Genomic DNA, 13,322 nt, shown 5'->3' on the forward strand with positions numbered 1-13,322 from the left:
GCTCAGGAACATCATCATTTTAGACACCTCCACCTTATTATCAAATTTCCTTGGAATTAGGCAATTTATTTTGAGTTCTGCTGAAGTGGCGAAGAGGGGATGAGGGCAGCTGCTGTGTGTCTGCAGAGCAGACCCTCTCCCCAGCAGCTGGGTGTACACAGACAGACATCTCACGGAGTGATCTGACCCCATATCACGGTCTTCTTGAACATGAGGCAGTAAGTGGTAGAAAGATAAGGAGGAAAAAGCAAAGCCAAGAAATGCAGTATTGTTTATAATTGCCCCAGAGGGCTCCCAGGGTTCTCAGGTCCTGGACCTTTGGGAACCTGAATGGAAGCACTTCCTGAGCATCCCAACCCAAAGCTAACACCATGCCAGGCAATGGGCTCATTTACCCCATTAACCTAGATGAGACATTTGCAGGGCTCCCAGGAAGATGTGCTTCAGGGAACTTGCTGTAAGGCAGGCCAGAATCAGAGCAGAGGGCTGCAGAGGTGCTGCTCTGTGGCCTTCCACCTCCAAAGAGCAGCTGAACTCTGCACTGCTCACTCACACCTCCAGCTAAGGCAAACATGCTTTCACCTCATGCCTTTATTTTGACAAATGGAGCTGATGGGGATGACTCCGTTGCTGATCTTAGTGTTTTGCATACAATGCCCTGCTCTAAACGGGCTTAATTACAACTCATGCATGCTGCAGATTAATGGTAGGTGGAAAAAGGAAAACTATTAATTCTGACATGCATGCTGCTTTGCAGCAATGGGCAGCCCATTGCTATTCATCCCCAGCACAGTGACCTTGTCTGTGCAGAAGCGAGTCCTGCTGGGATCTGTGTGCAGGAGCAGGACAGGGTGCTGCAGTGCATGCTGCAGTGCCTCACAGCCAGCACTGCCACCAATTATACCTCTGCTAGTACTCTGCACATCCTTTACAGCTACAGGAGATCAATTTTTCATACAGCAGGAAGAGGAAACCGATGCACTGACAGCGATGCCTCAAACCTCTCGGCACTGTGCTGGCACGTGCTTGGAGCTCTGCATTTGCACAAGCAAAGTCCTATGGCTTCTTTGTGTTTTTAATTAGTTGGAAATAGAATTAGTAAGAGCCCAGGTCCTGTTCTTATCCATGCCATCATGATGGTTCCAATGAACATTCAGCAATACGGCGATAAGCACTTTATACATATAAATGTGTATAAGCTCACTGTCCTTGGCAGTCAGGGCACTGGGATGAGAGTCCACACACAGCACACAGCATATGTTTATGAAAAAGAGCAGGGACAAGTGAGCAGGGAAATCTTCTCCCCTTAAATTGTGATTTGCTGCTGAGTTCAGGAACCCAACTGGACACGGGGAACTCATATTCTGCAGCCAAGTAATACTTGAGGTAGACAGGCTTTCAGAAGTGATTGAAAGCCCCAAACCATCCTTTTAGGAGTTAAAAATGCACAATGCTCCACTTGTATTTAGGCTGTTCTATATCTGAGTAACATCTCAGTAGCAGCTGAAGCTGTTCAGAGAGGGTAAATGCCCATGGTGTCTGTAGGAACACTCTTATGGAACAATGGAAAGCCAAGCATTCAGTCTGTGATCTTCTCTGGAAAGATTATTTGGCAAAGCAAGGAACCTCTGAGCTGTGCCTGGATCTAGTGGTTGGCGACCCTGCACATAGCAGGGGGTTGAAACTCGATGATCATTGTGGTCCTTTTCAACCCAGGCCATTCTGTGATTCTATGATTATGATATGATCTCTGAAGGGCACATTTCAGGTTGCCTTTTGCAAACCTGCATGGAACTGGTGCCTCCCACAGCTGTAATGGGGCTCAACCTAATTCAGGAATCCTGAACATGGGTCAGTGCTGGGGCTGGTCCTACAGAGAGCCTTTCTTCTTGTCCAGGAATGTGCTAAATCTCCATCTGAAATGACACTGCCATTCATTAGAGAGATTTCGGCATGTCCTTAAGTGTTGGCTGTGGAGATGTTTAAGCAGGTGATCATTACTTGTACGTGTGAAATGCAATAAAAAGGAAAAATTAAGCCAAGAGTGATGATTTCACTCTTATTAAGGGAGCCATTAATTCTGGTATGACATGGGCTGATAAAGGCCTGCTCTCCTACGAGCACTGCTGTGGTCTGAAGGCACCCCAGGGAATGTAGCCCGGCTCACCAGCCTCCTCCCAGGGATGTTCTCCTGCATCAGTCTTGTGCTGCCTGTGGAGTGAACCAAGATTTTGCCTGCCTCCATGCAGCAGTGAAGGTGGGTGAGCCAAAGGGACTGTGAGGGGCTCTGTGCCCACATTTCAACCAGCTTCTGCCCTTGGAGCACTCTCATAGTGCTCTGACTTGCTCAGCCAAGACCATAGATAGGCTTGAGGCCCTGGAGCTTATCCAGAGAAGGGTAATGGAGCTGGGAGGGCTCTGAAGCACACGTCTGATGGGGAATGGCTGAGGCAATTGGGATGGGTCAGTGTGGAGCAGAGGAGGCTCAGGGGAGACCTCAATGCTCTCTGTGACTGCCTGAAAGGAGGTGGTGGTGAGGGGGTTTGGCCTTCACTCCCAGGGAACAGTGATAGCATGAGAGGTGATGGCCTCCAGTTGCAACAGGGAAGGTTCAGGTTGGATATTAGGGAAAGATCATTCTTAGGAAGAGTGGTTGGGCAGTGGCACAGCTGCCCAGGGAGGTGGTGGAGTCACTGTCCCTGGAGGTGTTCAGGAACTGTGGAGATGTGGCACTGAGGGACGTGTTCAGTGGGAGTGGTGGGATGGGTTGATGGTTGGAATAAATGATCTTAGAGGTCTTTCCCAATCTTTATGATTCTATGACTCTTATGGGAGCATTCACGCTTGATTCTAAGATAGATGATTGGCCCGAGATTACCCTGAGCACACGGATGGGATCAGCTGTGTTCCTGATACAAGGCTGCTGCCTGTGGCTTGGAGCTTGTGGACCCTTCCCACTGCACACTGTGCACCCACTGCTCCATTTCACAGGCTAAAGGCACACGGTCAGCCCCTTTCATGGAATTTCAGTGCTCTGGGGCAGCCCTGGACACATATTCAATTGGTTAGGCGACCTATCAGCTTCCAGCTGAAGTGCCCTACAATAACATCTTGGAAACTCTGATGTATCCTCACAACCCCTCTGCAAAGCCCTGCTCACCCTGCCTCACCCAGAAGTGCAGCTGAGGTGAGGAGAGGCCAAGCATCTTGTAAGACACTCACAGCGAATACCAGCACTGTGCCTATCTCCCCAAACCTCATTGCTTTTAGTGGCAGGAAGGGAAGAAATATGATTCCCCAGTGTGCCTTTTTCTGCTCTTAGAATTTAAGTTTCTACAGGGGAAAAAGGCACCTGAAGAGTTGCTGGGGGCAAAACTCTTATTAAAGCAGAGCCTGAGTGGAGGGGTACAGCTTTGCCCAGTGGCTGGGTGTTGAAGCTCTGGGTTCACTCCACACAGGAGCAGGCAGCAGGAATCACAGAATGTATGGGGCTGAAGATTATCATTTAATAGAGTTGAGCCAATCCATTCATAATTTAATGATTTAATTGATGACCGCAGCAGAAAGCTGATAAAAGCACAGCCCTGGCCTATAAACCACTTTTTGCTCTACTTATTAAGTGCAGTGGCACCATATATTGAACTGAATATATTTGAATGTCAATTGGGCATTCTTTAGAATCCGGGTGTCTATTGCATTTAATAACTATTGCTGCTATAGATATCCTGGATTAATTCAGCACCACTCATGTGAAAGGAGGCAAACACACATGGATGTGAGTACCTGCTCCTTCTGTTGCAGACAGATCCCTTTAGCCCAGATGGAGGTGAAGGAAACACTGCAGCTGCTTTGTGTTTCCCCATCACTGTGTCAGTCTTTTCCCATCAAACAAGTAAGAACGAGATGGGAACCGTAAAACAACACTGCTATTGGCAAACAGGTCTTGCATTTGTTTAGGAAGCGTAGATCAGTGCTCCTCCCCACATCCCACCTGAGTGCCTCCTACTTGTCTATCTCCCAAGCAAACAGCCCTTGCTCAGACCTGCCAGAGCCCGATGGGGCTGCAGGACAGGGCATTGTTCAATGGTGCAAGGAGCAGGGACACCAAGAGCCAACACGAGCTTGGTGTAACGCAAGGGGTCTGCAACAAAGCAGTGGTTGGAGCCCTGTGCCCATTGGCCTTCCTGTTGGAATACGCAGGGGGGTTGTAGAACATGCTGTTGTTAAATGGCGGTCCTACACCAGCAAAATACTTTGAGACCATTGACTCTGCTCACAGCTGTGCCCAGCAGAGAGTTATTCTGCTCAGGTTATGGCTTTTAGTGTCTGTTGTAATCTGATTTGATGTTGTGCTGACGCAGGTGGTGACAATGTCCCTTCCATCTCTCTGTTGTACAGGCATGCACACTGCTGGAGCCCAGCTGCTGAGGAACTGCAAGGGCAGGGCTCCTGTCCTGCAGAAACTGGTAGGGAGGTGCATTATTAGGAAGCACTGGGATTGTGTTAGACATGCAGGTCGTTGGTACAATTTGAATGCCAATACTTTGTGGCAAGATGCTATTATGCATTTATTTGCACATGGTATAATAGAGACGACAATAAACAGATTGTGTCAGGAGCAAGGACGTTCAGGTATCATTTCCATTTAGCACAAGAGCCAGCACCTTGTTAGCTTCTGACAATTGAAAAGAGCTCCCACATGCCTGTGGGGCACCTTGCCTCACCTGCCACGCCATCCTCATTGATGTCATCTTAGTGCAATGGTCAGAAAGGCTTACTAACTGCCCAGAGAGGAGAGAGATAAAGGGTCCTTTGTGTTTTGTAGAATAGAAAGTAACTTCATTTCAGCTTCCCTCTGCTCCTCCCTGCTCAAGAGGTCCATGTCCCTGGAGCAGAGGTGACCCTGATACGGAGTTCAGCTGGAGGAAACTGCAGTGCATGCATGCAGATATTCCCACCAGAATTCCAAGGACACCGGGACAGTCCTTCTGCATTTGTGTCTGTGGGCCACAATGACTTTTCAATTACACCAACGCAGAGACTCATTAGCAGGAGCTGACGATGCCCGTGGCTCTTTGGTGACCCCTTTTCACAAGAAATTATTTGGCAAAGGGACTTTGAGAGGAAGGCCGATGCCTCCTCACCCCAGCTGTGCTCCAGCTGTTCAGGTTGGATGTTAGGAAAAATTTCTTCTCCAAAAGAGTGGTCCAGTGGCACAGCTGCCCAGTGGAGTGGGGGAGTCATCATCCCTGGAGGCCTTCAAGGACCCTGGAGATGTGGTACATAGTGGCACTACTTGGCGGTAGGTGGACAGCTGGACTAGATGACCTTAGAGGTCTCTTCCAACCCTGATGATTCTATGACCCTACCAATCACCATGGCATGGAAATGTGCATTTTTATCTACCCTACAATCAGTGTTACAAAGCAGGTCATTGGAAGAGACAACCCAGGGCCAACATCCATGGATCAACCACTCGAGTGTCTGCAGGTTGTCACTCACACTGCAGTTGCCACTGGGGAAAGTGAGGCACAGTTTGGCTGCCATTTTTAAATCACACTAATAAGTGTAGTTGGACTAAAATATGTAATAGCAGCCCACCCTACTGCCACTGCTACCTTCACCATAATGCTGCTCTGGCATTTGCATGACTTCCCAAACTTTGGGTTGCCTTGCAAGGACATGGATTGCCACCTCCATAGGTCCTCAATGAGCCAATCAGACTCATTCTGTATCTGCACACGGATACACCTTAAACCAGAAAAAACAGCACATCAACCTCCTTCTCACTTCATTTTTCATCCTCCTAATGAATGAAGCCTAATTATGAGTGTCTAATTTCCACTGTTTGTACAAAGCTTTTTTGCTCTATTTCCTTTTGGCTCTCTGTCTTCAGAAACCCTGAGGGTTCACATAGCCCCTGGTGCCTCTGTACAACAGGAAACACAATCAAATAAGGAAATTTATGTAAACCCCAGCTTTGCAGGAGGAAGATTTGCTACTGTGTGTGAGCTGGCAATAAGTAGGCTCTCATAATGTATTCCTCATTGCTTTCCTCTTCCTTTGCAGACAGTCAATACCCTTGAGAGAAGTTAATTAGATCCACTTCACTCTGTTTGGTCCTTCCGCTCTCAGATCTGAGTACAGGGGAGAGGGAAATCCCAGCAAAGCAAATTGACTCGATTAGAGCAGGAGACCACGGAACAATCAGTCCCATTGTCTGCGATCACAGAGGATGATCTGCCTTAAAAGCAAGCATGAAAACAGCAAAACAATTATTTTAAGCATTTGTGCAACATCCCTCTTCAGAAACAGGGCGCAATTGGGAGCTTAGGAAAGGAGCCAGGTATGCAGTGTGTTCAGAGAGCTCCGTGCCTGCGTGCAGCTGGTTGAAACCATACACAGCAGGTATCAGTATTGCTAAGTAACCATTTGCACATCAGACTAATGAAAGTGATAGCACGTACAAAGCAGGCTCCAATGCATGTGTACTTCTGTATCACTGTGGAAGTGACTGGATGGAGTGGAAACGTGCAATAAAATCAAGCTTCATATACTTTGTTTTTAAAGGCTGCTTAGGAGGCTGACAACTCAGGAATAGCCACTTCTGGTTTTCTTCCCATCAATGATTTTTCATCTCCTGTATTGTAATTCGTCAGCCTTATGCAGAGCAAGTGCAACACACACTTTATAAGGCAGGAATACGTTTCCTGTGGAGTCAAATAAATCAAGCTTCCTTGAGAGTTTCAGTGCAGTCAGAATTAAGACCCCTTTTGCCTTGGTTTTCTAAGGCAAAATGTCGCTGGAGTGCCTAAGAGAACGGCCCGCAGGTACCAGCACTCATTAGGATGGGCTGTGGGCAGCTAACCTGATCTAACAGAGGAGCAGATGTCTCAAAGGCATCACACTCATACCTATTTTTAAGTCATCTTTTAGCGTGAAGACTGTCGGCTTCATCCCAGGCACGGTGCAGCTGGGGAGCCCCTCCAGTGGACATCTCAGATACAGAGGTGGCTACAAAAGGAAGCCCCTCTCCAGCTGCCATCAAATGCTGGGACAAATTCAGCCTCTGGGAGTACAAACCTGTTAGAGACGGCGGAATAAAACAATGTCTGTGAGGCACTAAGTGCTCACTGGTGTTAGGAGTAAGTCGTATCGTATGAGATGCTCAGAGCACTTTATCGAAGCCCAGCACTGGGAAACCTTGCTATTTCTGTCAGTCCCACCAAGGAGTAATGGAAATAGCTTTTGGGATGAATGGGAAGGGACAGATGTTTGCTTGTTATAAAACACCTGGCACAGACACACAGCAAGAAGAATTATGTGTCCACCAGCTAAAGCTGGAGGAAGATACTTTACTACACCCCATCTCCTGCCCTGGTCCCATCACTTTAAGTAAACATCATAAATTAGCTCTTGGGCAGAGGTGAGCCGGATGGCTCAGTAGAAAACAAATCATCTGAAAATACAATTTCATATATGCACAATATACATTTTACAGTCTCCTTTAATCTCACTGTTAATACATCACATTGACCTACAGATGCTGCCTCGGGGTCAGCTGAGCCGTGGCAGTGCCCACACCTGCTGCTGTGCTGGTGCTTGAAGTCCCCCAGCTTGCGTGTTTAAACAGGACTGAGGTGAGATAATGCCTTCTCAATGCATGTCTTTGTGCTTTGCCTCTGGTTTTGGACCAAATGTATGTTTCTGTAATTCGTTCGTGGTGCAATAAATGTGCTCAGGGGAGGTGCCAGGTCCCAGCAGTGCCAGGGCTTGCACAAACCCAGAGAGATGGGTCCAGACGCACTGCTCACAGCCTACTCTGCTCAGAGCAGCTTCTCTCACTTTCCCCTACTTCTAAGGCAAGAGATTCCCAATACCTCCTTTCCCTCTGTTTTTCTGCCCTTGTTTCCCATCAAAGCTTCATAACAGCGTGCACTGCCCCTCCAGCTAGGATTAGACCCATACGTGTCTCAGCCCTTATTAACAAAAGTTAAAAATGCTTTTTTGGAGAGCTCAGGTCCCAGCCCGGCCCTGCAGTGCTTGCTCACACCTGGAGAGCAGAGGCTGAGGATGCAGCTCCCAGAAATACAACATGGCCAGAGCGAGAGCTGGCTGCTCACCTTTGTGCTCCTTCCCAGAGCCACGCTCAAATTCTCATTTCAAAAGGATTGCCGAAGGGCAACCCTTAAAAAAACCACTCCAAAACAAAGAGGATAGGTTGGGTCCTCTGGAACAAACCCGATACTGACGATACTGACGAGCAGGGTGAAGAAGCAGCATCACCCTCAGGCTCAGCTTTGCTTTTATCAAAGCTTTTTGTTGCAGGAGATCATCTCAGTGTTTCTGGGTTTTCCTTTTCTTCTTTATTTTTTCCCTTGAATTCTAAGGCACTGTTTTTTTTTCTCACTGCATGCCTGCAAACCCTGCCTTAGAAGGGTGCTACTTCCCAGCAGAGTGCAATAGAAAGGAGAAACAATTAGGATTATATTTTCACTTCCCTTCCTGGTCGTTTCCACTTTTACTCCCTCACAAGGGCACATACCCCTTAACAAAGCTGATTTCCTCTTAAATCAGACACAGCCATGCTCAGGGGTACCTCACCCTGCTCAGACTGCAAACACAGCTCCAGATGATGGGGGCACAATCCATATGGGCAAAGAGCAGATCGGCACCATGCGGGCACGGCACGGTCCCCAGAGCATCCCTTTGCACACGGATGTTCACAGCCATCCCCTTGGCCATTCCTGAAGGAGCCCTTTCATCCATAATGCTGACAACGTGTCACCTCTGTTCTTGTCAGGGGGGTTGTTATGGATATCGCCCTTGGATTGCCACGCTTTCCCTGAATTAGCAGTATGCACTCACGCTTTGCCCTTTTCAGCAGTGCGCTTTGATAGGCTCCATCTCCTGTCCTCTCCCCTGGAGTCCCGCTAACCTCTGGGGAAAGGGACGAAACAGCTGGCCAATAAAAATAGGAAATACTGAAAAGGTCAAATCACGCTATTACAATAAATTACCATAATTCAGAGTGTAAATCAGGCATTAAAATGATGATATGTTGCAAGACAGAGATTGGCATTAGACCTGAAAATGGCACAACATTAATGCAGTCTGAGGTCAAAGATCCAGCTGGGAAATGGTAAACATTTTAAAACTAGACCCTTATGGCTATAATCTTGTGATCTTCTGAGGCTGTCACGTCAGGCTTTACTGAATGATGGAAACAGTGCATCGTGCTACGATTTATTTTCCATACTAAAGACTTCAAAGGCAACAAGTGGGGGTAATTGAGAATAGAGATACAAGCAGCACTGGATAACCTTTAAATGGTTACCTCAAGCCATCGACAGCTCGCTGATTGGAGAGGGTGACATTTATTCTGTGTAACACGGTAGCCTCTCTTTAAATGCGTCTCTGCTGTGGTGGGGACAGCGGGCATTTAATGGAATAATAATGGCATTCACAGTGACACTGTCAGGATGGTGGGGAAGACTCCACAGCTTGGGGGGTTCAGGGAGCTGGGGCTTGTGTCACACTCCAGCCTCAGATATCTTGGGTGACTTTGGACAGGTTTCCAGCTCAGAAATGGATCCTGTCCTTTGTATTCAGGTAAGATATGATAAGTTCTAATGTTGGAAGGAGTTAAAAAGAATAATGGGTAAGCAGGGTTCAAAAAATGTGCCAAGAACAAGGGAGGAAGGTGAGTGACTGCCTGCCTGGGACTGGGAGAGACGTCCCACCTGGCCCAGTTGGCACATCACCCCATCACTGCCCTCTAATCTCCCCCAGGCACCTGCTGACTATTATTTGGCAATGAGAAGAGGCAGGAGCACAATAGGGGTGACCTCTGCAGGAACCTCTGTGGGCAGGAGCTACAATACATCCCCAGGGCTACAGCCCTGGGGTATAAAACAGCCCCAGGGTACAGAGATGTGTACCAACCAGGCCAACCTCTTCCAGCTCTTCGTTATTTCCAGAGCTTTCCCAAGGCCTAGTTGGCCCTTAGCACATCCACAGGTGCCCAACAAGGTCATCGCAGAGCTCGCAGCATGGCCCAGGCTTATCTCCAGCTCTGGTCTCCAAAACTCATTTCCAACCCAACACCCCATTGCTCTGTGGCCAGGGATGCACTCATCCCTTTGTGCTCTTGGTACCATCTTGAATGAGCCATTTGCTCAACCAGTGCTCTGGCTCTAAGATGCAAGAGGGCACCTGACCAAACCTGTTCTCTATCAAACCTGTTGAGCACCAAGGCTTGTTTTTTTTCCATTTGTATTGCACCCTCAGCATTGCCAGTCCCCCACCACACAAATATAGGATGGACACATCTCCCACCTTTTGGGTGGGATACAAAGGGAGTATCTGCTGCGTTCCTTCAGCATTTACCCAGTACTCACTTCAGCATTCCTTGCTAAGGTGGCTGCTCCCAAGGAGCAGAGAAGCCATCCCTTACCTGGAGACAGGGATCTTTCTCCCTTGTGCCCTCCTGCAGATGACTTTGACAAGTCCAAGGTATCGACAAGAAGCAGCAGGGATGATTAATCTGCTTCCCCACTGCTCGCTAAGGGACAGCAGCTGCTGGTGGGAAAAAAGTCTTCTCCCCCTTATTGGTATCTTCTTGTTAGTAAAAGAGGGCTGGGAATAAAATTAAATAAATAAATAGATAGATAGATAGATAAATAAATAAAAAGACAGAGCTGATTTCCCCAAGCAGCATCCAGAAGCGTTTTAATCCACGAGTCACTCGGCTGCAGAAGCCTCCTGCTCTGAACAGATTTTCCATCTTCTAAAATTTGCTGTATCCCAGCAAAGCTCTTTCATTTCACACAGATTAAGAGTTAATTCAGGTCAAATAAGGATTAATTAGTCGGTGTAAACCAGCCCCAGACACTGATGCACTGGAGATCTTTTTTAAATTAGTTGCTGTTACTGTAAGTCTGTATCTTCTGATGGCGAGACCTCTGGTGTATTATAAATTTGCAATCAGGTACCCCACGGGATGTGAGATGAGGGAAAATGTCAGTCTTAACAGTGTTTAAATCCCTCCTGCCGCTGAACTGCAGCCTCTTTTAAATTAGGTCCTGTTGGCAAAATCAGATAAAGAGATGGAAATAAATGATGTGAACAAAGGGCATCAAAGAGTATCATTTAAATTGTTATTGACTGTAGGCACAAAAAAAAGCACAGCATGAAAACATACTTAATAAGAGGAGATAATAGGACCGTGGAGACTGTTTTTTTATTTAGAGAAAAAAACATCACATAATTTGTGTGTATGTGAATGGCTTTTCACCTAGCTTACAGGTAAGGGAGAGATTAATACGGACTATATTTCACAGAGCAGGAAAAATGGCTTTGATACGCCATATGTACTAACGGCAGAGACTATTCATTCAGTCTTCATTGCAGGAGGAGGACCAAACCTGTTGCTGTTCGAGTGCCTTCCAGGATCCAACCAAAAACCATTTGGCAGCACTAACAAAAATAAGTTCTGTGACCGCAGTCACCCATGAGTGTTTAACCCAATACCGGTGATGTTAGGAAGAAAAGTGAGGGGCTGTGTGCTCACCCTTGGCAGATGCATACAAATGTCTGTCTGGGGAAGGCAGCAATTTGATCTTTGTAGGGTGCCCTGCTGAGAAGAGCATCTCTGAGACCATCTTGTCTCAATGTTAAGGCGCTGCTGACATCACCCTGCGTCGTCCTGCATGACTACAAGAGTAGTCATTCAAGCCAGGCATTTGTAATAATATTTCTCCAGACCTCTCTCCCCCTCCCTATAGTGAGCAAGGTGGTCGTTTCCCTGCTTGCCTGCGAACACTTGTATTTACCTTGGAAATGGGCCCAGCCTACAAGAGGAGATGAGCAGCTCTTGGAGACCATTTGGTTTGAGCACAATGGGAATCCAGATATCAGTGCCTTTGTAACGTGGATACATGTCCAGCTCTGGATGAGACCAAGGGAGCCAGGGCCCATTACTCCTGCGAAGAGAAGACTGCAGATTTCAACAGTGCATTTTTAATCGAGCCATCAAATACAAAAAGCCCACCGCGAGACAGGCATACATCTCCTGAACTGGGCTCAGCTTGCTTCAGCTCACCCCGCTGACTCTATGACTTTTCCTCACTTTATCATGTTTGACAGCTGCAGCAAGTCCTAGCCCCAAACTGCCCCTGCCTTTGAATAGTGGAGAACTGCCTCCTTTTCCTGTTGTGTCTACATGGATTTTAAACTCTTCCCTGTGGGTCTCTCTCCCAAATGCTCTCGCAGATCTTGGCACAGTGGGTGCCATGCAAGTGAGGCCACTGAGGCAATACCGCACCATAAACAGCAATAAAGACACACTGCACCTGCAGTCTGAAAGAAGGGTGCTTTGAAAAGGAGTTTAAAAAGGAAACGTGAAGTTGTTTTCTTGCCCTTCAGGGCCACATATGTCTACATGAGCCAATTTAATACCTATTACTACAAGTATTAGCACAGACAAGGCTTAGGTATCTCCATGGAGCCAAATTACATCCCTGAGCTGGCATTTCTTTTCCTATCCTCTAGCTCTAATGACTGAATCATGCTCTCATTGAGGAGGATACATCTTTTATGATAGCCCGGTCTCGTGGAGGTTTTAAAACACACATTCCTGCTGAAATACACCCTCTGTGGCTCACCATCTAGGAAAGTGGCAGAAATGTTGGCTCATCCCCTGCACCAAGGCTGCACTGATAACACTAAGGGCGGTAAGACTGGGGAGGGACAGAGACATCAGGTGTGGGACTGGGCACAGGGAGGGGGAGAAGAGAAAAGCACTGCAGGGTGATGAGCTTCCAGGCACTGTGACAACCAAAATAGAATCAGAATCGTAGGATCATTTCAGTTGGAAGGGACCCTTAAAAGTCATTTAGTTCAGCTCAGAAGTGGGACATCTACAGCTCCATCGGGCATTCAGAGCCCCATCTAGACTGACTTGTCACCAAGGACAAATAAGGGACAGGGCATTTCTTATGTTGGTCTGGTAGTTGGGACCCTAGCAGTAACTACATGGGAAAGGATGAAGCCACCTCTAGAGCTGCTCTGCTGGGTACACACAGAGGTGCCATGGTCACACCAATGCAGGGAGCACCGGGTGTCTATCCCCACCATGCTGCAGCCTGTCTAGGTTGCCAGGCCATGGGTCTTTGATTTTTCCTCTACTGCCCTGTCCATTGATGGTGGGGCCTTCTGTAGGCACTTCCCATACACAAACACTCACGTGTGTTTAGGTAGAGTTGAACAATTCTGAGGTATGGGGCAAAGAGATTCAAGTACTGACCAGGGGCTGCCTGAAA

The 13,322-nt window shown here is 47.5% G+C and overlaps 1 long non-coding RNA gene across 1 annotated transcript; it reads right to left on the reverse strand.

Moving 5' to 3' along the window:
• Positions 1-10,701: 10,701 nt before the first annotated feature.
• On the reverse strand, positions 10,702-12,820 carry LOC121107196. The gene is made up of 3 exons (XR_005840917.1): positions 12,666-12,820; positions 11,835-11,984; positions 10,702-11,084 (listed from the first exon to the last, which is right to left on the reverse strand). It is a non-coding gene; the product is annotated as an uncharacterized LOC121107196 (long non-coding RNA).
• Positions 12,821-13,322: the final 502 nt, after the last annotated feature.

The sequence above is a fragment of the Gallus gallus genome, chromosome 19 (assembly GCF_016699485.2).
Source record: "Gallus gallus isolate bGalGal1 chromosome 19, bGalGal1.mat.broiler.GRCg7b, whole genome shotgun sequence".
Classification (NCBI taxonomy): Eukaryota; Metazoa; Chordata; class Aves; order Galliformes; family Phasianidae; genus Gallus; species Gallus gallus.